Source organism: Pelobates fuscus, chromosome 12, assembly GCF_036172605.1.
Source record: "Pelobates fuscus isolate aPelFus1 chromosome 12, aPelFus1.pri, whole genome shotgun sequence".
In the NCBI taxonomy this organism is placed as follows: Eukaryota; Metazoa; Chordata; class Amphibia; order Anura; family Pelobatidae; genus Pelobates; species Pelobates fuscus.
The window spans coordinates 60,120,014-60,145,986 of record NC_086328.1 but is presented as its reverse complement, the minus strand read 5'-3'; positions in this window follow the sequence as shown (position 1 = coordinate 60,145,986).

The window sequence follows — 25,973 nt, the reverse complement described above, 5'->3', positions numbered from 1 at the left end:
TGATGCCTTATTCTTTTCCCTGGCATGGGAAAAATGTATAAAAGCTGAGTGTGTGATTAAAAGATCAATTCTGCTTGTGATACTGAGTGTCGTCCAGTTATTGGGAAAAGGTGATGGGAGATTTGTGGATTTCTTTATTTACTACTTATGCTGTTCTTCTTATGATATCCTGCTTGTTCCTGAGTAACTATTGGAATACCAGCGGAGGAAAGTCTATGTTAAACTAGCGCTCCGCTACACACACAAGCGGATTATGGTCTGTAAAAAGGGTGAACTCCAGTCCGTACAAATAGGGAGTCAATTTCTTTAAGGCCCACACCAGCTCGATTCTGGGTCCATATAGCTCGCTTCTGGGTCCGTATATATCCCTACTCCAGACGTGTATCTTGTCCTGGAGAATTGTGCCATCTTTAATTTATATAGTGTTAATAAATTTCATTTTATTTCAGAATCTTTATCCTGCTTCCTGATCTCATCAATTTCTACACGGGAGTGCAGTCCCTAACCTGCACAACGCCTATACATAGAGTCATTCGAGACTCTCCGTTTGTAAGTACCCATTTGGAGATTTCTGTCTTTTACTCTACATTTATAGACAATACTGCACAATCATTTGCCCATTTTGTTTCTCTCCAGGACAAGATCTGGAGTAGGGGTGGGTCGCCTACACGGACCCAGAAGTGAGCTATACCAGAGCTGGGTCCACAGCTCTCTGTTTGTGACTGTGTATAGACTTTAGAGTTTTATATCTTTTAACCCTATACAATCTACACTATATTTGATTGTCTCTTATAGATATCGACATAATTGATGATAAAAGTGGTAATTCCCTTCTAAAATTGAACTAATAGGTGACCTTTTATTCATTATATAAGCGCTACATTCTTTCTGTTTTATTTGTATTTTGTGGGGATATGTTGTATTTTGGGGTCCTTTTGGGGTTTGTAAAAATGTATGTTTTTTCTGTTTAGAGTTAAGTGAGTTAGCCCATTGTCTTTGTTAATTGTATCACAGGCAGAGAGGAGGGATTTTGTACACTGTATGGAAGTGTCTAACGGTACAATACTGTTTTGATTGGTTTTGTGACTTTGTGTCCTGTGCTCCACAAGGTCCATCTGGGTGGTAACCTTGTGGGGAAAACTGTATAAAAGACAATAATTTGACCTCTTGTCGGTGCTGCTGCCTATTATCCCCGGAATCGGCATTAATGGGATTAACCTCGTACAATACCCCCATATATTCCTTGGGGTGAGTATTGGTGTCCACGCAGTGGGCTGCACTGGTGGTGAGTTGTTCCAAAAGGGCAATTGGCCACAAAGTGTCCTGGTTCGTGGCATCGGTGACACTTCACCTTAGAATACTCTTAATTGTTTCTGGGGGGACCAGCATAATGAGTGGGGCCAGGTGGAACAGGGGCCCTAAACGCTGGAGAAGGTCTGGGTACAAGAATCCACTTGAGGGTTTGGTCAGGATAACGCAGGATCTAGTCGCCTGGCATCCGCATACTCATCAGCCAGGCGGGCCGCTTCTCTGAGGGTTTGGGGACGTCGGTCTTGTACCCAGTTGCTTAAATCCTGCGGTAAGTTATTGAAGAAATGCACCAGGAGAAACAGCTGTAGCACCTCCTCGGCAGATACGGCTTGGCATCTTTGGATCCAATGGGTAGCGGTGCGGTGCAGCCTGTTAGCCCGTTCCATGTGGGTATCACATGCTCGCTTCTTGGTGTCCCGGAATTTCCGCCGGTATGCCTCAGGGGTTATGGCATACCATTTAAGTAGGGTATCTTTGACAGGGTGGTATTGTTTTACCTCGTCCTCTGGGATGGCCCGGAAGGCTTCTGCGGCTTTCCCGGATAGCTTGCTGGATAGGATGGATAGGATTCCTCTGTGGGTACCTGGTGAAGCACACACTGCCTAGTGGTAGTGTGCTGGTGCAGCGCTAGAAGTTTATATAATTTTAACAGTTGTGGATATTACTGGTAACACTTGTGAATCAACTTAAAATGTGGGTATATACATGGACAGTACCTTTTGGTATACAAAGAATGTCCTAAGTAGATATTCAATACCTTAAAAATAAACAAAATATACAAAACATAGTGTAAACTGTGACAAAAAAAGTGAATTTCAATTAAGAGTGAAAAGTTCCCACTCACACTTTGGAGAGCTAATAGTATATAGCTCAATTTGATAGCTTGTGGGGTCCGTGAAGGCGACCCTATCCCTTCTTTTTTGCTGGATATTCTTTTCTTTAAATTCTGAAATGTTGAAACATATATATGGTGCAGTACCGTATGGTTCCAAATATGTATAAAAAAGAACAGGTTGGTACTTACAGACACAGAGCCATCCACATCGGCTCTGATCAAGGGTATATGTGGTTAAGGACCACACACCTTCTTTAAAAGAGCAGGAACAATGCCAGCAGTGTTATAAAAATATAAGTATATTTATTAGCATAAAACTATATATAACAATATAAAAAACTATGTATAGCAATATAAAAACACTGGATAGGCATATAAAAAGTCCAAATAGATAAAGACCGGTGTATTCCAAGCTCCAGGACGCGTTTCGCTGTAACAGCTTCTTCAACTGGATAAAAAAGTCTCTATTTCTTCTTAGGGACCAGTTCCTGCTTTTATACCTCTTTAAAAGTCCAATCCTAGATTATGAGTCCGTAATTCCGCGGGCTTTCTCCATGGAAACGTGACGCCCTGCGATTCACGTCTCGTTTTCGTTTGTTTCCTGGTTTTCGCATCACTTCTGGTCACGTGTCACTCGGCCGATACGTCATGCGTTCCACCTTGCGGTTCACTCGGCCGATACCCGGAAGTGTGTGAAATCATTTTATAACAGTGGGAGGTAGACATGGGAAATTGATTAGGCGTTTAAATACATAACAGTACAAGTAGTATCTTTTTGTTCCTCTCAATGAGAGGAATCTATGGGTATCTGGTAATCTGTTTTATCGTGAGGAAAGTCAAACCAATATATAATTTCTATTTCAAAAAATATATTCAGGAGATCTTATATGGATTCAGGGAACATGAATTATAAACATATAAGTGTCAAAAAAGTCATAAAGTGCATATGTGATGTTGTAGGGGATCCTAACTTAAAGCAGTAAGAGGGGGCATTTGTTAATACATCTGTTGAATAAAATATACAATACAAAGGAACTGTAAAAGGCATATAAAAACCCCAATATAAAATGCAACATATAAGCAGTACCTCAATGAGAAATAAAACATATATTTATTTTAAAAAATGGCACATCTCAAAGTCCGTATTAAGACCATATGGGATGAGCGTATTTAATTTAAAAATCCATTCCATCTCGTTCTTACTCATTTTTGTATCGAAATTTCCTCCTCTCCAATCTCTTTCTAGTTTTTTGATCGCAAAAAATTGGGTACCAACCATTTCACAATTGTGGTGGATTTTGTAATGGGCCGAGACACTATGGTTCTCAAACCCTTTAGTTATATTTCTTCCATGCTCTTCTATTCTTGTATGTAATGCCCTTTTGGTCTTACCTATGTATTGCAAACCACAAGGGCATACCACACAGTAAATAAGGTTATTAGAATGGCAAGTAAGTAGTTCTTTAATTTTATATTTGGTTCCGTCTTTGCTAAAAAAATGGTTTATATGTCTCTTTCTGCTGGTAGTTCTTTTACATGCTAGACAATTTCCACATCCAAAGAAGCCTTTTTCTAAATTTAAAAATGTATCATTAGATTTTCTTTCTTTTAAAAAGCTGGATGTAAGTGCCGTGCGTAAATTGTTCACTCCTCTATGTATAAATCTGGGTCTTTCAGGAAGGAAGGTTTTTGCTGCAGGGTCTTGTAGGAGGATGGGCCAGAATTTGGAAACAATATTTCTGACTTTACGATTTTGTGTGCTGTAGTTGCATACAAAGGGAATTTCTTTGAATTCGTTAACCTTTTTCTCTTTATATTTTAAAAGCTTCTCTCTCTCCATTATTTTTACCTCTCTTCTGGCATTCTCTAATTTCGTTTCCTCATAGCCTTTGTCTAAAAAATCTCGTTTTATCTTATCTGATTGAGTTTCAAAGGTGGTAAGGTCGGTACAATTCCTGCGGATACGCAAGAATTGCCCTCTAGGGGCATTCTCCAATCAAGGGGCGAAATTACAACTTTCCCTACCTATGAAGCTATTAGCTTCTACAGTTTTAAAGTGATTTCTGGTCTTAATATTTCCATCTTCTATATATATCTGCAAATCTAGAAATATAATTTCCGATTTGCTCCAGTGATTGGTGAGTGTTATCCCCCATGTGTTGTTATTAAGAAAGTTTAAAAATGCAATTAGGGGGGGCGTGGCCTAACCACGGTAGCGGATGGTCGCAGGTTTGCTGAGCTCCGGGCCAGATAACGGGAAAAACCCTCTGAAAACCCTTAAATTTGGGCCAAACCCGACCCGAATAGCCTCGGCTACTCATCTTAACGAGATGGGGCGCAAAACGAAGAAATTGAAGCCTGAAAAAACCAACCCGGGCACGCATATCGGTGAGCTGTGGCGGAGGGCCCAAGAAGCCTCTACCGCTAACATGGCGTCCCTCCATGGGGGTTGTTCGGACTTCTACAGCGAATCATCTGACGACGCGGAAGGGGAGCTCACACAGGCAGCCCTCAAATCGCCACCGACCCGACACCAACCTCCAACACCTGCCGCGGCCGTTACGCCAGTGAGCATGGAGGCCATCCGAGCCTTAATGGCAGACCACCACAAAAAAATAGCGGAGGAGGTGGCCTCGATTCGGGACACCCTGACAGGCCTCAATGGACGACTAGGGGCGGTGGAGCGCACCACACAGACCCATGAAACGCAACTCCAGGAACTACGGCGGGAGGTTGGAGAAATGAGGAACCTTTCTAGGCAACATGAGCTGCGGTATGCGGAGATGGAGGACAAACGCCGGCTGAAACATCTCAAGATCAGGGGTGTAGCGGACACTATAACAGACTCCGAACTCCCCCATTTTGTGAGACGGCTCCTTACGGTAATGCTCACTCCAAAACAAGCCAAAGCGGTGATGCTGGATGACATGTTCCGCATCCCAAAACCAGCTAAGGCTCCAGAATTGGCCACCCGGGATGTCATCCTACAGTTTCAGGCCCGGAGGGATAGAACCGCAGTCCTGTCGGCGGCCAGGGCCCAGCCGACCTACCCCTTCGAGGGCATGACTTTAATGTTTTATGTAGACCTGTCGGGGGCAACGTTGGCCTGGAGGAGATCCCTGCAACAGCTCACGGCACTCCTACGGGAGCAACATATTACATACCGCTGGGGCCCAGCTCACACCTTGCTGATAACGAAAGGCGACGACACGCACAAACTGCACTGCATACAGGAGGCGCCGACGATCCTTGGGCTGCTCGGCCTCCCTCAGACCATACTACCCCAGCCCGCACCCAAGGGGAGACGCCCGAACCCTCCAAGCTGGGAAACTGCCAGCAGTGTTGAATTTGTACCCAGAGGACAAGCCGGTACATCCACCATTTCTGCCACAACCTGAAGGCTTACATGAATCTCTGGGACTTTGCCCCACCATGAGGGACTTTCACTATGGAGACTGTTGTACATTATTTCATTATACAGCCGACGACGAACTCACTCTCGCCAGGGCACAAACGGCGAAACCCCGCCGAACTGTTAGGCTACACCAGGCCCGAACTCTCACTGTTAAGGTCTATGAGATTACGGAGCTGGCAACTCTAACATTGTTTCGAGCACGTTAGACCAAGCAGCCTGCATGTTCTCTGGACTCTTGTTTATGTTTCTGTTATCCTGTTGATGTCATGTTCACTATGTGAGGTATGGACCGCCAGGGCTTGCACCGCTCTCAAAACCACCGGCAAATGCTGGCGGGACCAGACTTATTTCTTACTGCCGATACCCGCACAGGCTACTATCTGCTTACATTTAATTTTATTTAATTTTATTTTATTTACACCATAGCGGGTGACCATCATGCGTTGCCTTACCCTCAGCAAATCAACACTGCCACATGTACAACTCATACCCGACATAGATTGCCTAATGTCTACGAAACTGCAATACTGGGCATATCAAAGTGAGAATTGACATAGTATACACCAGACCCCAGGGGTAACTCACCCATTGTCTGCTTAGCTTGACATAGAATCCTACTTTACTGCATAGACCACACCGCGAGGGCTACTCCGTCAGATGTTTAATTTTTCGATAGCTTATAATGTTACTAGCTCCCCGGAGAGCCCCACACACGAGCACATTACCTGCACGAGCACACTCCCGCAGGTCAGTGTACCCGTACAAGGAACACATTCACACACGTTCCCTCCTAGCCTTTAGACACACCGAACTCCAGGAACCTGGGGGTGCTTTCCACACGCGCCATCTCATCGCGCTGTTGGGCAGAGATACCGGGCTACGAGGGCAGAGCAGGCACACTGTCCTCCCATGTACGTTTAAACGCAAAGAATGGTAAAATCTAATTTCTTTTTTATTTTATTTTTTTCCTTTTATGCATTTCACACACCAGTCAGTTTCTTAGCACTGTCATGTTATGTATATCTTAAGGAAATCAAGATATTTCACCTTGTCTCTGTTTGGATATTACTGCAACCTATATGTCCAGCTAGCGACCACCAACATGTGAAAATCTTACGGCATTTACCGTTGATAAGTTCTTGTCATATACTTCTTAAAAAAAAAAAATGTGCATTGAAATAACTGCCATGTTGTAAATGTCTATTGAAAAATGTGAACGAGAGCTGTTGTGGCTTAGTTTGCAAAGTTGTTCACCACTTGCACGCAAAAATAAAGAATTTAAAAAAAAAAAAAAATGCAATTAGGTCTCCTTCCTCTCCTTCCCAAATGAAAAAAATGTCGTCAATGTACCGGCCATAGGTGACCAAGTTCTGCCTCCAGCCATGCTGGCCATAAATAAACTCTTCCTCCCAATGGGCCATAAATAAATTTGCATAGCTGGGGGCGAACTTGGTCCCCATGGCCGTACCATTGATCTGGAGATAAAACTCCTCTCCATACCAGAAAAAATTATTCTTAAGAATTAGGTCCATACCTTCTAGAATATACTCTATTTTGATACCTGTTTGGTCTGAAAAATTGGTTAAAAAGAATCTGGTTGCATTACACCCATAACTGTGTGGGATTTTACTGTAGGGGCCTGCAACATCGCTGGTGACCAAGTAACAATTCGAGTTCCAGGTGCATTCCTTTAAAATATTTAAAATGGAAATGGTGTCTTTAATATATGAGGTAGTTTTCTTAACGAGGGGTTGGAGGTGGATATCTACATAATGGGATAATCTGCTTGATATTGAGTCTATTCCTGCTACAATGGGTCTCCCCGGGGGATTACTTACATCTTTATGAACTTTTGGTAAAAAGTAAAATACAGGAATTTTCGGATATTTAATGTTTAAAAAATCAAATTCTTTTTCATTCAGTATTTGTAGTTCTTTACCTTTATTAAAATAGTTTAAAAAGTTCTGATTCATATTTTTACTGGGGTTATAATTTAGTTTTTTATATGTATGCTCATCTGATAATAGTCTTTCGGCTTCTTTACAGTATAGCTCTTTAGACATTAAAACTATCCCCCCTCCCTTGTCCGCCGGCTTGATAACCAGGTTAGTATCTGATTTTAAATCTTTAAGGGCTTGTCTTTCTTGCATCGTGAGATTATAATTAAAATTATCTTTTTTTTCCCAATTTTTTGATTTCTGTCATTACCATGGTTTCAAATGTGATCATTTTTTTCAGAAATCATTTGTTTAGGGTAAAATGCAGATTTTTCTTTTAATTTGGTGTATCTTGCTTCCTCTCCTTGGTTATATTGTTGTTCTATCGGGTTTTTTGCAAAGTATTTTTTTAGACAAACATTTCTTTTAAATTTGTTTAGGTCTATATAGAATTCAAACTGGTTAAGAGGTTTGTTAGGGGCAAATTTTAGACCTTTCGTTAGCACTTTTTTGTGATGCTCGGTTAATACTTTTTGGCTTAAATTGAAAATCCCCTTTATGGGATCTTAATTCTTTGTGACCTCTCTCGTTTTTCTTTTTTTGATATATTTTCCTCCTCTGGTTCCTCTATACTCAAATTTCTTTGTCTCTTGTAGGGTGTCATAATGTTTGTGGTGTCCCCCCTTTTGTGCCTTTCTTTTCCCCTGCTCCTCCAAAAATCCTGATCCTCAAATTCATCTAGGGTTAGGAATCTATTTCTTGTGGGTAGGGGTTCACTCCTTTTCAGGAAATGGGCAGATTTCTGGTATGGGGACCCATTCTCCGTTTCTCTCCTCACAATTCTTTCCTTTGGTCTTACGTCTTTGTAGAAAGGTCTCCTCTCATTTCTCTCCCTCGATCTTTCTTCATACATTGATCTTTTTCTATAGTTCGTTCTTTCCCATGGTTTTGTATCATATGTTATTCTCTTTTCTTCCTTTTCTCTCCCATAGTCACCCCTATTTAGATATCTTTCTCTGGTTTGAACAAATTGTGTTCTAGGTCTATCCCAATTCCTTGATCGAGTTTGTCCATAATTATCGTTATATCTTTTATTATATGGTTTACTCTCTCTGACGTAAGACCAAAGACAAAGACGTAAGACCAAAGGAAAGAATTGTGAGGAGAGAAACGGAGAATGGGTCCCCATACCAGAAATCTGCCCATTTCCTGAAAAGGAGTGAACCCCTACCCACAAGAAATAGATTCCTAACCCTAGATGAATTTGAGGATCAGGATTTTTGGAGGAGCAGGGGAAAAGAAAGGCACAAAAGGGGGGACACCACAAACATTACGACACCCTACAAGAGACAAAGAAATTTGAGTATAGAGGAACCAGAGGAGGAAAATATATCAAAAAAAGAAAAACGAGAGAGGTCACAAAGAATTTAGATCCCATAAAGGGGATTTTCAATTTAAGCCAAAAAGTATTAACCGAGCATCACAAAAAAGTGCTAACGAAAGGCCTAAAATTTGCCCCTAACAAACCTCTTAACCAGTTTGAATTCTATATAGACCTAAACAAATTTAAAAGAAATGTTTGTCTAAAAAAATACTTTGCAAAAAACCCGATAGAACAACAATATAACCAAGGAGAGGAAGCAAGATACACCAAATTAAAAGAAAAATCTGCATTTTACCCTAAACAAATGATTTCTGAAAAAATGATCACATTTGAAACCATGGTAATGACAGAAATCAAAAAATTGGGAAAAAAAAGATAATTTTAATTATAATCTCACGATGCAAGAAAGACAAGCCCTTAAAGATTTAAAATCAGATACTAACCTGGTTATCAAGCCGGCGGACAAGGGAGGGGGGATAGTTTTAATGTCTAAAGAGCTATACTGTAAAGAAGCCGAAAGACTATTATCAGATGAGCATACATATAAAAAACTAAATTATAACCCCAGTAAAAATATGAATCAGAACTTTTTTAACTATTTTAATAAAGGTAAAGAACTACAAATACTGAATGAAAAAGAATTTGATTTTTTAAACATTAAATATCCGAAAATTCCTGTATTTTACTTTTTACCAAAAGTTCATAAAGATGTAAGTAATCCCCCGGGGAGACCCATTGTAGCAGGAATAGACTCAATATCAAGCAGATTATCCCATTATGTAGATATCCACCTCCAACCCCTCGTTAAGAAAACTACCTCATATATTAAAGACACCATTTCCATTTTAAATATTTTAAAGGAATGCACCTGGAACTTGAATTGTTACTTGGTCACCAGCGATGTTGCAGGCCCCTACAGTAAAATCCCACACAGTTATGGGTGTAATGCAACCAGATTCTTTTTAACCAATTTTTCAGACCAAACAGGTATCAAAATAGAGTATATTCTAGAAGGTATGGACCTAATTCTTAAGAATATTTTTTTCTGGTATGGAGAGGAGTTTTATCTCCAGATCAATGGTACGGCCATGGGGACCAAGTTCGCCCCCAGCTATGCAAATTTATTTATGGCCCATTGGGAGGAAGAGTTTATTTATGGCCAGCATGGCTGGAGGCAGAACTTGGTCACCTATGGCCGGTACATTGACGACATTTTTTTCATTTGGGAAGGAGAGGAAGGAGACCTAATTGCATTTTTAAACTTTCTTAATAACAACACATGGGGGATAACACTCACAAATCACTGGAGCAAATCGGAAATTATATTTCTAGATTTGCAGATATATATAGAAGATGGAAATATTAAGACCAGAAATCACTTTAAAACTGTAGAAGCTAATAGCTTCATAGGTAGGGAAAGTTGTCATTTCGCCCCTTGGTTGGAGAATGCCACTAGAGGGCAATTCTTGCGTATCCACAGGAATTGTACCGACCTTACCACCTTTGAAACTCAATCAGATAAGATAAAACGAGATTTTTTAGACAAAGGCTATGAGGAAACGAAATTAGAGAATGCCAGAAGAGAGGTAAAAATAATGGAGAGAGAGAAGCTTTTAAAATATAAAGAGAAAAAGGTTAACGAATTCAAAGAAATTCCCTTTGTATGCAACTACAGCACACAAAATCGTAAAGTCAGAAATATTGTTTCCAAATTCTGGCCCATCCTCCTACAAGACCCTGCAGCAAAAACCTTCCTTCCTGAAAGACCCAGATTTATACATAGAGGAGTGAACAATTTACGCACGGCACTTACATCCAGCTTTTTAAAAGAAAGAAAATCTAATGATACATTTTTAAATTTAGAAAAAGGCTTCTTTGGATGTGGAAATTGTCTAGCATGTAAAAGAACTACCAGCAGAAAGAGACATATAAACCATTTTTTTAGCAAAGACGGAACCAAATATAAAATTAAAGAACTACTTACTTGCCATTCTAATAACCTTATTTACTGTGTGGTATGCCCTTGTGGTTTGCAATACATAGGTAAGACCAAAAGGGCATTACATACAAGAATAGAAGAGCATGGAAGAAATATAACTAAAGGGTTTGAGAACCATAGTGTCTCGGCCCATTACAAAATCCACCACAATTGTGAAATGGTTGGTACCCAATTTTTTGCGATCAAAAAACTAGAAAGAGATTGGAGAGGAGGAAATTTCGATACAAAAATGAGTAAGAACGAGATGGAATGGATTTTTAAATTAAATACGCTCATCCCATATGGTCTTAATACGGACTTTGAGATGTGCCATTTTTTAAAATAAATATATGTTTTATTTCTCATTGAGGTACTGCTTATATGTTGCATTTTATATTGGGGTTTTTATATGCCTTTTACAGTTCCTTTGTATTGTATATTTTATTCAACAGATGTATTAACTAAGTTAGGATCCCCTACAACATCACATATGCACTTTATGACTTTTTTGACACTTATATGTTTATAATTCATGTTCCCTGAATCCATATAAGATCTCCTGAATATATTTTTTGAAATAGAAATTATATATTGGTTTGACTTTCCTCACGATAAAACAGATTACCAGATACCCATAGATTCCTCTCATTGAGAGGAACAAAAAGATACTACTTGTACTGTTATGTATTTAAACGCCTAATCAATTTCCCATGTCTACCTCCCACTGTTATAAAATGATTTCACACACTTCCGGGTATCGGCCGAGTGAACCGCAAGGTGGAACGCATGACGTATCGGCCGAGTGACACGTGACCAGAAGTGATGCGAAAACCAGGAAACAAACGAAAACGAGACGTGAATCGCAGGGCGTCACGTTTCCATGGAGAAAGCCCGCGGAATTACGGACTCATAATCTAGGATTGGACTTTTAAAGAGGTATAAAAGCAGGAACTGGTCCCTAAGAAGAAATAGAGACTTTTTTATCCAGTTGAAGAAGCTGTTACAGCGAAACGCGTCCTGGAGCTTGGAATACACCGGTCTTTATCTATTTGGACTTTTTATATGCCTATCCAGTGTTTTTATATTGCTATACATAGTTTTTTATATTGTTATATATAGTTTTATGCTAATAAATATACTTATATTTTTATAACACTGCTGGCATTGTTCCTGCTCTTTTAAAGAAGGTGTGTGGTCCTTAACCACATATACCCTTGATCAGAGCCGATGTGGATGGCTCTGTGTCTGTAAGTACCAACCTGTTCTTTTTTATACATATTTGGAACCATACGGTACTGCACCATATATATGTTTCAACATTTCAGAATTTAAAGAAAAGAATATCCAGCAAAAAAGAAGGGATAGGGTCGCCTTCACGGACCCCACAAGCTATCAAATTGAGCTATATACTATTAGCTCTCCAAAGTGTGAGTGGGAACTTTTCACTCTTAATTGAAATTCACTTTTTTTGTCACAGTTTACACTATGTTTTGTATATTTTGTTTATTTTTAAGGTATTGAATATCTACTTAGGACATTCTTTGTATACCAAAAGGTACTGTCCATGTATATACCCACATTTTAAGTTGATTCACAAGTGTTACCAGTAATATCCACAACTGTTAAAATTATATAAACTTCTAGCGCTGCACCAGCACACTACCACTAGACCTACTTTTAAGATAAGAACTTGGTGTTACAGCTGCTCATCCGTTTTCTTCACTTTGCAAATTAGCGCTAGTACTACCCTGTTTTGTAAGCACACACTGCCGTTCAAAGTCTGCCAAATAGCTGTCAATCTCCCCTTCTGCTTCCAGGAACTGTTTAAAGGCAGCAAAAGGTACCTTTCGCTTCTCCATGTTGGGAGGAGCCAGGGTGACTGTGGGTGGCTCTGCAGGACATTGAGCGGCCACTATCTTCAGCTCGTGTTCTCTCCTCTCCTGGGCTTCTGCCCTCACCTCTGCAAAGACCCGCTCAATCCGATCTTTGGACGGATTTGGCCCATAGATTGGCAACCATTCTCATACAATCCGAGTGATTTCGTCGCCAGACGTGGTAGGAGGTTCAGCCATGGTAGAGTTCTGATCCAGCTGCTGTAGCTCCGCAATCAGCTCCCTTTTAGGTCGGTTGATGGTCATCCTTTTTAGCTGCTCATATCAGTTTTCCATCCGCCCTGCACACCTCCTGGGGTAGAAGGACCATCCCATCGCTGCCACCAAATGTGACGGTTACCCCTATAGAGTGAGGGTATCTACCGTCTGGACATCCTTCTTCCCACAGATAGAGAGCGCTGCAAGGTCCCAACTAGATATCCTGGAGAGCTAATATAGCTGAAGAGAGCTCTTACAGGAGCTAGCAGTGATACAACACGAGACGAGGCTGCGAGTTGAGGGTAAGAAGGTCTGGTTTATTGAGCACAAAGGCATTTCTTTTATACGCCGTCCGTTCAGCTCTTCTGCCAGCTCACAGTGTAAGTCTCGCGAGAGCCGCGGCTCTCGCGAGATTTACACTGGGAGCTGACCGAGGTGCTGACCAGACGGCGCAGAGGAGGAGAGAGCTGACAGGAGCTGCAGGAGAGGTAAGTAAACTCTCTGACAGCCCCAGTCTGTATTATGGCAATGCAAATTGCCATAATACAGACTATTGACTCGAGTATAAGCCGAGTTGGGGTTTTTCAGCACAAAAAATGTGCTGAAAAACTCGGCTTATACTCGAGTATATACGGTAATTATCCACAGGCAGAAAATATCAATTTTTACCCAAAGTTCAGAAACACCACAAAACATGTCCCCATAAATTATACATCCCTGGATAGCTCTGATCTGGGCAAACAACATATCCAAAAATCACCCAGAGCAGAGGTTCCCGAATTCTGTGGAAGTCACATTTGACCGACTGCATGCTTGATTTCATGCCCAAAAGAGTTCCAGAGAATTAGGCTGTGCGGCCCGTCTATCTTTTCATTCAAATAAAGTACAAATTGCACAAACGGATCAGTTTGTGCATAACCCCATTGGATGCGTGTTCTTACTGAATAGCGCTCTGCTCATGTGAATTTAGCCTGGAACGCATGGAAGGTGGAAGTCCCAGCGGTGTTCGTGTCTTTGACACAGACAGACCATGACACAGGCACACACCCACACCCACCATGACACAGACAGACACACACATACACCATGACACAGACACCCACCCACCATGACACAGACACACACACATCATGACAGACACACACACACACACACACCATGAGACAGACACACAATGACACACACACACCATGACACAGACATACACACATCATGACAGACAGACACACAATGACACAGACACACACCATGACAGACACACACCATGATACAGACACACAATGACACACATACAACATGACACAGACACACACACACACATCATAGTAAAAGATAAAACAAGGTAGGCACACCCAATATTTGAAATAAATTAGCCCCCAAATGGAGCTCTATGAAAATAGGATATAGGGTGCTCACTTACATAGGGCTCTATGCCCCAAAAGCTCAAATATATGTAGATACAGAATAAGTAAGGAGCACAACCATAACTGTTAATTAAAAAAAAAAAAGACAGGCTCCCTTGATAAAGGCACTTTTGCCGAAACGTTGGGGGTGTTTTGGTGATTGACTCTGTCCCTGCTTCTCACTAGGTCTGGTATGCTTATTATTTTTTTCTTTTTATGTATTGATGTTTATGGGGTTGGACTATATTGGTGTCTCATTTTACCATTTAACATACTGACATTTTTTTGCTACTTGTGTATGCAATTGGTGTCTATATATACATATCCAGAATTATTCTGGTTGTTACTTTATAATATGATATGACCCTACATCTTGGAGTTTTATGTTATGAAATATTCCAATATTGTGTGTGCCCATTAAATAAAGATTTTTTGGGTATATTAACAGTTATGGTTGTGCTCCTTACTTATTCTGTATCTACACACACATCATGACAGGCAGACACACACCATGACACAGACACACAATGACACACACACACACACACCATGACACAGAAACACACCCACCATGACACAGACAGACACACACACACACACCATGACACAGACACACAATGACACACACCATGACACAGACACACACACTGCAGGGGGGAGCTGGCTGTACTGTCTCTGCTCCCGAGCGCATAGCTTAATGAGCCCAGGGCCAGAATATGACGTCAAGTAGCGTGCAAGGGCGGGGGAGCAGAGCCAGAACAGCCAGCTCCCCCCTGTGGCCACCAGAAGAGCCAGCTGTCTGTCCAGCCCCAGGTGCCGACGGCCAACCAGGAAATTTCCCGGTATCCCGGTAAGCCAGTCCGGCCCTGCACACACACACACACACGTACAGACACACACTCATAGTGACAGACCCACATACACACTCACTAACAGACACACACACGCACTCTCATGAACAGACGCATACACACTAGCTAACAGACACACACATTTACTGACAGACACACACTCAATGACAGACATTCATACACACTCACTGACAGACAGACACACATACACACTCACTTACAAAACATACACTCTCACTGACAAATACACACTCACTAACAGACACCAAACAGACTTACTAACAGACACACACTCACAGTAACACACACACACTCACTGACACTCACTAGCAGACACACACTCAATTACAGACACTCACTAACAGACACACACAAACTAACACACTCAGTAACAGACACACACACAGTAACACACACACTCACTGACACTCAAAAACTAACACTCACTAGCAGACACACACTCAATAACAGACACACACAAACTAACACAGGAAACAACAAACATACAGGGTGCGCTAGGTAGAATAAATAAGAGATAAATTGTACAAATAGGAGATAATTTTTACAAAGGAAAAGTCTCTGAAAATACAAAGTGGGTCTTGGGTAGGTCTTTTTAGGTTCTTGATAAGGTCCTCAGTGGTTGATATGAAAAACAAAATTAAACAAAAAGAAAAAAAGACCAATAGTGCAAAACCATTAGGGATGGTGTCACGGACAACACAGAAGAGAAAAATGCCAACTCACGATCGGTAGAGCTATGCCCAGCTCTAGGTAAAACAGCATACAGTGGTATTAGAAACTCCCCACATGTAGGATATAGCTGGACAATAGGTGATTCTTCAATACTTTGTACAACGACTCAAATACGTGTCAGCATACAAAAAAACATAAAGGAAAAGCGGACCAATGGTACAATAACGTATGACACCTGGAGCTACAGACAAACACTGAAGTCCTGAGAGTGCTAACTTACTGTAAAAAGAGCTATAACCAGCTCTGAGTAAAACAGCATACAGTGGTATTTAAACTCCCCACATGTAGGATATCCTTCTGGTGATGTATGGAGTGCAGGATTTATGAAAGACAAAAGCACAAAAGAGAGCCCTTAGTGTTCTCAGTGGATAAAATAGTGCTAAAAGGTAAAATGAAACATACTTACAATATACACTGCGTGCAGAATTATTAGGCAAATTAGTATTTTGACCACATCATCCTCTTTATGCATGTTGTCTTACTCCAAGCTGTATAGGCTCGAAAGCCTACTACCAATTAAGCATATTAGGTGATGTGCATCTCTGTAATGAGAAGGGGTGTGGTCTAATTACATCAACGCCCTATATCAGGTGTGCATAATTATTAGGCAACTTCCTTTCCTTTGGCAAAATGGGTCAAAAGAAGGACTTGACAGGCTCAGAAAAGTTAAAAATAGTGAGATATCTTGCAGAGGGATGCAGCACTCTTAAAATTGCAAAGCTTCTGAAGCGTGATCATCGAACAATCAAGCGTTTCATTCAAAATAGTCAACAGGGACGCAAGAAGCATGTGGAGAAACCAAGGCGCAAAATAACTGCCCATGAACTCAGAAAAGTCAAGCGTGCAGCTGCCAAGATGCCACTTGCCACCAGTTTGGCCATATTTCAGAGCTGCAACATCACTGGAGTGCCCGAAAGCACAAGGTGTGCAATACTCAGAGACATGGCCAAGGTAAGAAATGCTGAAAGACGACCACCACTGAACAAGACACACAAGCTGAAACGTCAAGACTGGGCCAAGAAATATCTCAAGACTGATTTTTCTAAGGTTTTATGGACTGATGAAATGAGAGTGAGTCTTGATGGGCCAGATGGATGGATTGGTAAAGGGCAGAGAGCTCCAGTCCGACTCAGACGCCAGCAAGGTGGAGGTGGAGTACTGGTTTGGGCTGGTATCATCAAAGATGAGCTTGTGGGGCCTTTTCGGGTTGAGAATGGAGTCAAGCTCAACTCCCAGTTTCTGGAAGACACCTTCTTCAAGCAGTGGTACAGGAAGAAGTCTGCATCCTTCAAGAAAAACATGATTTTCATGCAGGACAATGCTCCATCACACGCGTCCAAGTACTCCACAGCGTGGCTGGCAAGAAAGGGTATAAAAGAAGAAAATCTAATGACATGGCCTCCTTGTTCACCTGATCTGAACCCCATTGAGAACCTGTGGTCCATCATCAAATGTGAGATTTACAAGGAGGGAAAACAGTACACCTCTCTGAACAGTGTCTGGGAGGCTGTGGTTGCTGCTGCACGCAATGTTGATGGTGAACAGATCAAAACACTGACAGAATCCATGGATGGCAGGCTTTTGAGTGTCCTTGCAAAGAAAGGTGGCTATATCGGTCACTGATTTGTTTTTGTTATGTTTTTGAATGTCAGAAATGTATATTTGTGAATGTTGAGATGTTATATTGGTTTCACTGGTAAAAATAAATAATTGAAATGGGTATATATTTGTTTTTTGTTAAGTTGCCTAATAATTATGCACAGTAATAGTCACCTGCACACACAGATATCCCCCTAAAGTAGCTATAACTAAAAACAAACTAAAAACTACTTCCAAAAATATTCAGCTTTGATATTAATTAGTTTTTTGGGTTCATTGAGAACATGGTTGTTGTTCAATAATAAAATCAATCCTCAAAAATACAACTTGCCTAATAATTCTGCACTCCCTGTATAGAGCAGCCACACTGCTCTATGAACCAGGCGTGAGTGGAATAATCCCCACCTAAGGATTTCTTTGTAGTACTGGATCTTTAAAACAGTAAAAAACAGCCAGGATAAAAGTAGCAAAAAATAGAAGGACTGACCATAGGAATATAGGTAGTCTAAAAATACTTTAATTATAACAAGGCGTTTCGCAAAATAGGCTTTTTCAAGTGTAGACAGATACTCCTGGCTGGTTACATTATATAGGCAGCAAAAATGGCTTGAATTTGAAAATTGGCGCCATAATGACGTCATTAGCATGTGATCGCTATCACATGACATGTACATACATACAAGATAAACATAGATGATACACAGTGATTGTTTTACATAAATGAATACATGGGATGATTCAAAACCCTTGTATAACTCATATAGGGTGCTAAAAATTGATTTTTATTTAATGGAAAAAGGGAATGATATAAGGGAATCCAAAGGTGAAAGGTCGCGAAATCGCGGCCGTGGGTGGGGTCGGATGTGGCCAAGAGGCAGTGTGGGAAGTGGCCGAGGTGCAGTATGGGGAGTGGGGTTGTGATCACGTCCCAAATGGAGGGCGTGATCTGAAAAAGGGGGCGGACCTCTCGGCCGAAATAGGGAGATATGGCGTGAACGTGGCGGCCAGCTTAGTTATGGGCAAAGTGAGGGAAAGTGTTTAGATAGAAAATAAGTTCTATTATAGCAAGGTGAATGTTTGTGATAGGTAATAGCATTTTTATAACAAAGGTAAATGTTGAAAAAACTTATAAAAATATAATATATATACAATTGATGTTAAAATAGTGTAATACAGAGCAGTTATAAAGTTTAAATTCAAAAAGGCTACTTAATAGTTACTGAAATATATCCTAAGGTTGTAGGACATTATAAATGGAAGAATGTAGCAAGAGAAAACAAATGTTTATAATTAATATATATTAAAAAGTTAAAAAAGTTGTTGATGTTAGTTAAGAAAATTAAAATTTAAACTCTGCATTTAAACCGTCAGGGGTAAGTGTCTTGAGATTAAAAACCCATTCCATTTCGGATCTACCTAAAATATTTTTAATATCCCCACCTCTCCATGGGATTGTACATATTTGGATAGGGGTGAATTTAAGGACACTTGAGTTTTTTTGGTGATGTGTTAAAAAGTGCTTTGAGACTGTGGTTCTCAAAACCATTTTTAATATTGCGACAATGTTCGGATATCCGGGTCTTTAGATTTCTGGATGTCATACCCACATACTGGAGGCCACAAGGGCACTCCAGTAGGTATATGACATTTTTTGTACAGCATGTGATAAAGTGTTCTATATTGTAACTTTTATTTGTAATATTGGATTTAAATTTGGTGATTTTATTTGGGACTGACAAACTAACACACTCAGTAACAGACACACACACAGTAACACACTCACTGACACACACACACACACACACACACACACACACACATTTAAAAAAAAAATGAATCCCCCAGCCTCCCTACCTGTGGGAGTGCTGAGGGGATTCCAGCTTTCCCTGGGGTCCAGTTGGGCTGCTGGGCGGCCGGTCACTGCAGGCGGCGAGAGAGCACTGTTCAGCTCCCTCGCGCACCGCTTACCGATGCCGGAGCCGGAGTGATATCATATTTTGGCTCCGGCATCACTGCGGTGCGCGCGAGGGAGCTGGGCAGAGAGAGCTCAGGGGAGAATGCTCCCTCGCGCGCCCGCAAAGTGACTCCACTGCCAGCCTCGGGGGCCCTGAGGTGGCCAGCTCCTGGGCCCCCCAGGAGAAGAGGCTGGCAAAATGCGGCCGTGGCCACACTGGCGTACAAACCCAGGCCAGGCCCGGTCGCAGTTGCGACCCCTGCAACTGCGGTATGTACGCCAGTGAATCCTATATTTAGCCGTTTAGAGATATGTTTGAGGACAGCAGCATCATGGTATTTCCTTATATTTGGAATTGCTAAGCCTACATTATCTATGCTTTTCTCTAGTAGCTTTCAATTCATCCTTGGCTTCTTTCATATATATTCCATACAGCATTTCTAAATTTGGATTAATTGTGATCTTTGTAAACATATTGGGAAAGCCCCAAAAAGATAATTGCATATTGGTAAGACATAGGATTTGATGACGTTTATTCGTCCCAGTCATGAGATTTCTAGGGTCTTCCAATCATTAAGCATTTGGTTAGTCTGATTTAACAAAGATTTTTCTTAGCCCCTGTTAGATTATTTGAATGAGATGTGATAATTATGCCCAGATAATCAACACTATCTGTATCCCATTTGAAGCTATATTTTTTTCCTAGTCTGTCCTCAGGTTTTCTATCTAGGTTTAAGCCCATAATGATAAATATACAAAGAAAGGTGAACAGCGCTAGCGGTATACACAGATGTATATATATTTACATACGTAATTGGAGATATTCCTCGATGGTATAACTTAAAAGAGAAGAACAGAATGCAATAATAGTGCAATATGTATTGCTGGTATAGTGGATGGTAAAAAATTATATAAAATTCTCACTCACACTTTTAAGAGCTTTATAAGCTCAATGTCAAGAGCCTGGACGGAATAATCCCCGTCTATGGATTTCTTGGTGTGCAATCTTCTAGATGAACTTTGTAGGTGTGAGGTTTCCGTGGTATATGGAAAGAGAGAGTACAAAAGACCAATGGTACAGATAGTAGGTGTATATGCAGTGCAAACAAAAAGAGAACCTACTTACATAGACTAGAGCAATGGACCTGCTCTAGTTTAAACAGCTTCAGGTGGAACAATCCCCACCTAAGGATGTACTGGACCCAAATGTAGCAGCAGCAGGATGAGGTAGGAAGTAGGACTAAAATTAGACTGGGTAATGTAAAAATGTATATACTTTATTTTAACAAAAAATATTTTTAAAGTGAATAACAAATATATAAAATACCAGTCAAGATAAAATTTTAAAAGTCCGTGGTTCTTCCTCACTTAACGCGTTTCGCCTTGGCTTTTTCAAAAGTGCATGCACTTTTGAAAAAGCCAAGGCGAAACGCGTTAAGTGAGGAAGAACCACGGACTTTTAAAATTTTATCTTGACTGGTATTTTATATATTTGTTATTCACTTTAAAAATATTTTTTGTTAAAATAAAGTATATACATTTTTACATTACCCAGTCTAATTTTAGTCCTACTTCCTACCTCATCCTGCTGCTGCTACATTTGGGTCCAGTACATCCTTAGGTGGGGATTGTTCCACCTGAAGCTGTTTAAACTAGAGCAGGTCCATTGCTCTAGTCTATGTAAGTAGGTTCTCTTTTTGTTTGCACTGCATATACACCTACTATCTGTACCATTGGTCTTTTGTACTCTCTCTTTCCATATACCACGGAAACCTCACACCTACAAAGTTCATCTAGAAGATTGCACACCAAGAAATCCATAGACGGGGATTATTCCGTCCAGGCTCTTGACATTGAGCTTATAAAGCTCTTAAAAGTGTGAGTGAGAATTTTATATAATTTTTTACCATCCACTATACCAGCAATACATATTGCACTATTATTGCATTCTGTTCTTCTCTTTTAAGTTATACCATCGAGGAATATCTCCAATTACGTATGTAAATATATATACATCTGTGTATACCGCTAGCGCTGTTCACCTTTCTTTGTATATTTGTCTTGTTATGCACAAGGTTGAGGGAACACCTTGTTGGTGAACTGCAGCTTTATTTACAGACAGAGAGCACTTATTTTTGTAATTTTTATCCATTTAAGCCCATAATGATAGACTTAGATGTATTGAGCTAGTAGTTTGAAATATTGCTAAAGATTTCTAATTCTTGAAGTAAAAAAAATAGATCGGTTTTGGGGATCTGTTAAGGTCAATATAACATCATCTGAATACAGACTTAATTTCACCTCCTTGTTACCAAATCATATTCCTTTAATGTTGTTATTCATTCAAATAAATTGGGATAGAGGCTCCAAAGTGAGAATATACAAGATGGGAGAAAGTGGGCATCCCTACCTAGTCCCATTTCTAACACCAAACCAAGGAGAGGCAATACCCGATCCTATTGTCCTCGCTGAATGGTTAGTATAAATAGCCAGTATTGCCTCTAATATCCAACCTTTAAAACCCATCTTAATTAATGTTTGAAACATAAAGTTCAAACTAACTCCATCGAACACTTTTTTCTGTCTAATGATAATAATATAGTCTGGTCAGTTCTTTTATTAGAGAGGTCAATTGGACCTACTACTCTATGTATACCTATGTGTATTATCTGAGGGTTGTCTTCCAGTGACAAACCCTACTTGTTCAGTATGGATTAACCCCTTAAGGACACATGACATGTGTGACACGTCATGATTCCCTTTTATTCCAGAAGTTTGGTCCTTAAGGGGTTAAAGAGGGAACTATAGATTTTAATCTATCGGCTGTTATGGCTGAAAATATTTTTATATTCCCATTTATCAATAAATAGGATGTTAGTTTTCAATCTGAGATGGATCTTAATTGTTTTCAACTATTGGTGTTGCCTGAGGTTCTGAGGTTATTTCGCCTCTCTCTGAAAAGCTGTTAAATAATTTTGCTAGATGTTTGCATATATCAGCTTTTATTGTCTTATAAAATATTCCCGGTAATTCCTCTATTTTTTTCTATGTTATCTATTCCTAATCCTATTTCTTCTTCTGTTATCGGGTAGTTTAGATTCATGATTTGATCTTCTGTGAGAGTTGGTAGCCCACATTTTTTTAAATATTTCTTTAATCTCTTGCTTTGTTTTAGGGGTTTTTAAATTATATATTGCCCCAAAAGCCTCCCCATTTTTTGGGGGGAAATATGTGGTTCCCTCTTTATTTTATATATAGAGTTGAGCGGACACCTGGATGTTCGGGTTCGGCCGAACTTTGAAAAAAAGTCTGGGTTCGGGCTCGAACTTAACCCCAAACTTGACCCCGAACCCAAACCCCATTGAAGTCAATGGGGACCCGAACTTTTGGCCACAAAAACAATGCCTTTAAAAAAACTCCTGGAAAGGGCTAGAGAGCTGCTAAAGGAAGTAAAATGGGGGTAAGAGTAGGACAAGTGCCCTGCAAACAAATGTGGATAGGGAAATCACTTAAAATAACATAAGATACCTAAAAATGTAAAATACAGCTGAGCCATAAAATACCACTAGATGGAATCTTTGATTTTAGCTTTGGACGAACATAAAGCAAAATTTAAAGCATGGCTGTCAAGAGGATCACCAGAATTATCCATTTGAGAGAGGGTTGGAGTGCAGAACAGTTTCATTGTTCAAACTGAGCTCAACTCCTGATGCATGGAGAAAAGGCCTCTGCTAATGTGTACATAGTTTATACTAAGCCTCTGCTAATGTGTACATAGTTTATACTAAGTGACCCATAGGTGGAGGAGGCGGTGACCATGGCAGTGTAGGTGGAAGCAGCGGTGGAGGAGGAGGGGGAGGTGGTAGCCAACACTGTCTTTTGTTTGTTTGTTTGTTTGTTTGTTTTAATTGGGGTAGCCCCCAAATTATTGGGACATATAAAAAAAAAGAAACAATTTGCGGCCTGCGGTGCATTTCTTGCAGTCCTGATGCATGGAGAAATGCTCAACTCCTGATGCATGGAAAAAAGGCCTTCACAAGCCTCTGCTAATGTGTACCTAGTTTATACTAAGTGACCCTTAGGTTGAGGAGGCGGTGACCGTAGCGGTGTAGGTGGAAGCAGCTTATTTTTTAATTAAAGGGACACTCCAGGCACCCAGACCACTTCGGCTCATTGGAGTGGTCTGGGTGCCAACTCCCACTACCCTTAACCCTGCAAGTGTAATTATTGCAGTTTTTTTTAAACTGCAATAATTACCTTGCAGGGTTAAGTCCTCCCCTAGTGGCTGTCTATTAGACAGCCACTAGAGGACACTTCCTGCTTCATAGCACAGGTTTTCTGTGCTAGAGCGTCGCTGGACGTCCTCACGCTGTGTGAGGACCTCCAGCGTCGCTCTATTCCCCATAGGGAAGCATTGAAATTAATTTTCAATGCTTTCCTATGGGGTGCGCTAATGCGCATGCGCGGCAATGCCGCGCATGCGCATTAGGTCTCCTCGGCCGGCGGGCAAGATCAGTCTCGCCCACCGGCCGACGTAACCGGAAGGAGGAGCGGCGGGGGAGGAGGAAGCAACGACGTGGGACCTGTCGCTGCCCCTGGTAAGTGACTGAAGGGGTTTTCACCCCTTCAGTAACCGGGGATTGGGGGGTGGGAGGGAGAGGGACCCTCCAGTGCCAGGAAAACGGATCGTTTTCCTGGCACTGGAGTTTCCCTTTAATTTATTTTTTAAGTGGGGTAACCCCCAAAATATTGGGACATATAAAAAAAGAAAACAAAGAATAAGTGCACTTGAGTATAACAATGGCTGGGTGAGGTCGGTATAAATGTCTATTCTGCACAACGTACAGACAAGTCTGGTGGGATCCATGCCTGGTTCATTTTAATAAACGTGAGCTTGTCCAGTATGTGTAGACGTGTGCACATGTACTGTTCCACCATGTTGATGAAATGCTGCCTCCTGCTAAGACGTTCCATATCAGATAGTGGTGCTGGTTGTTGTGGCATGCTGACAAAGCTTTTCCACTATTTGGCCATGCTAACCCTGCCTTCTGAGGTTCTGGCGGTGCCCCAGCTGCGTTGACGACCTCTTCCTCTTCCTCTGCCTTCACCTTGTGCTTCCACTGAGCCCCCGGTGTCAGTTGGGAATGCCCTCAGCAGCGCGTCTATCAGCGTGTGCTTGTAGTCGCGCATCTTCTGGTCACGCTCCAGTGAGGGAATTAAGGACGGCACGTTGTCCTTGTAACAGGGATCCAGCAGGGTGGCCACCCAGTAATCAGCACAAGTTAGAATGTGGGCATCTCGGCAGTCGTTGCGCAGGCACTGCAGCATGTAGTCGCTCATGTGTGCCAGGCTGCCCAGAGGCAAGGACAAGCTGTCCTCTGTGGGAGGTGTATCGTCCGTGTCCTCCGTATCCCCCAGCCAGGTTTCAGTGATTCTTACAAAATTGACCAATGTTGGTCCGCAACCCGAATAGTTATTACGGGGTCCACATTTGGAATAGCCACGGATATATTTCATTGGGTACACCACTGGTGAGTACATCTCTATTTCAGAAGTAGGCGGAGTATTTATCTCTGAGAAGCTACTGCAGTGTCTCAATATACTATAGATACCCATAGTAATCTTTGTTTAGATGTTTTATCCCAAGAGGTAACCATTCCCTCACTCAATCCGTTTAGTATATATTTGTGGATACTTTTGAAACAATATTACCAGCAACAGATTAATGTGTCGTTCACGGGACACAAGAGTCCTAGTACTAATTTGACGATATACGTAAACCACATTCTTACAAAGGTCCTTCTGAGTTACAAAGATGTTCTACAATAGGGAAATCACACAGTCATGACTAAATAATAGAGGACTTAATAAAGAGACTGTGTCTCTTTAAAAGGGATATGGAGTAGACGACGGCCATATTATTCTATTATAATAGAAACGACCTATGAACTTTAAAACATAATTGTTTTGAATATGAATATATAACAGACTAGTATCTTGGTTTTAAGTTTTATTTTCATTTTGAACACATTTAGAATCTTTTTTGGATAGTCGGGAAGAGGATTGAGAGTTTGTAAATATGTAAATATGTTAATAAAGTTATTTTGAGAATTTCGCTCTACGGAGCACATTCATGTCGATCAAAGTGTGACGTCATCATAGCGCGACCCGCGAGAAAGGGCGGGCGCGCCAAAGGGACATAAAAAGCATCTCACACTCATTCCCGATAGGGCCATTGAAGGGATCGTTGGATTCCGAGCGCGCAGCCCGTTATAGCACCCCACCGATGACAAAGAGACCCTCTACAATAACCAGCAAACAAAGAAGGAGCTAGGAGGACGCACTGGACAAGGGAGGACTCACTGGATGTTCCTCTATCCTGGCACAGACCGGAGATAATCCCTCAGACACAGATACAACTGGAAGATGACACAGGGAATCATCTGGCTTCTAACCGTGGTGA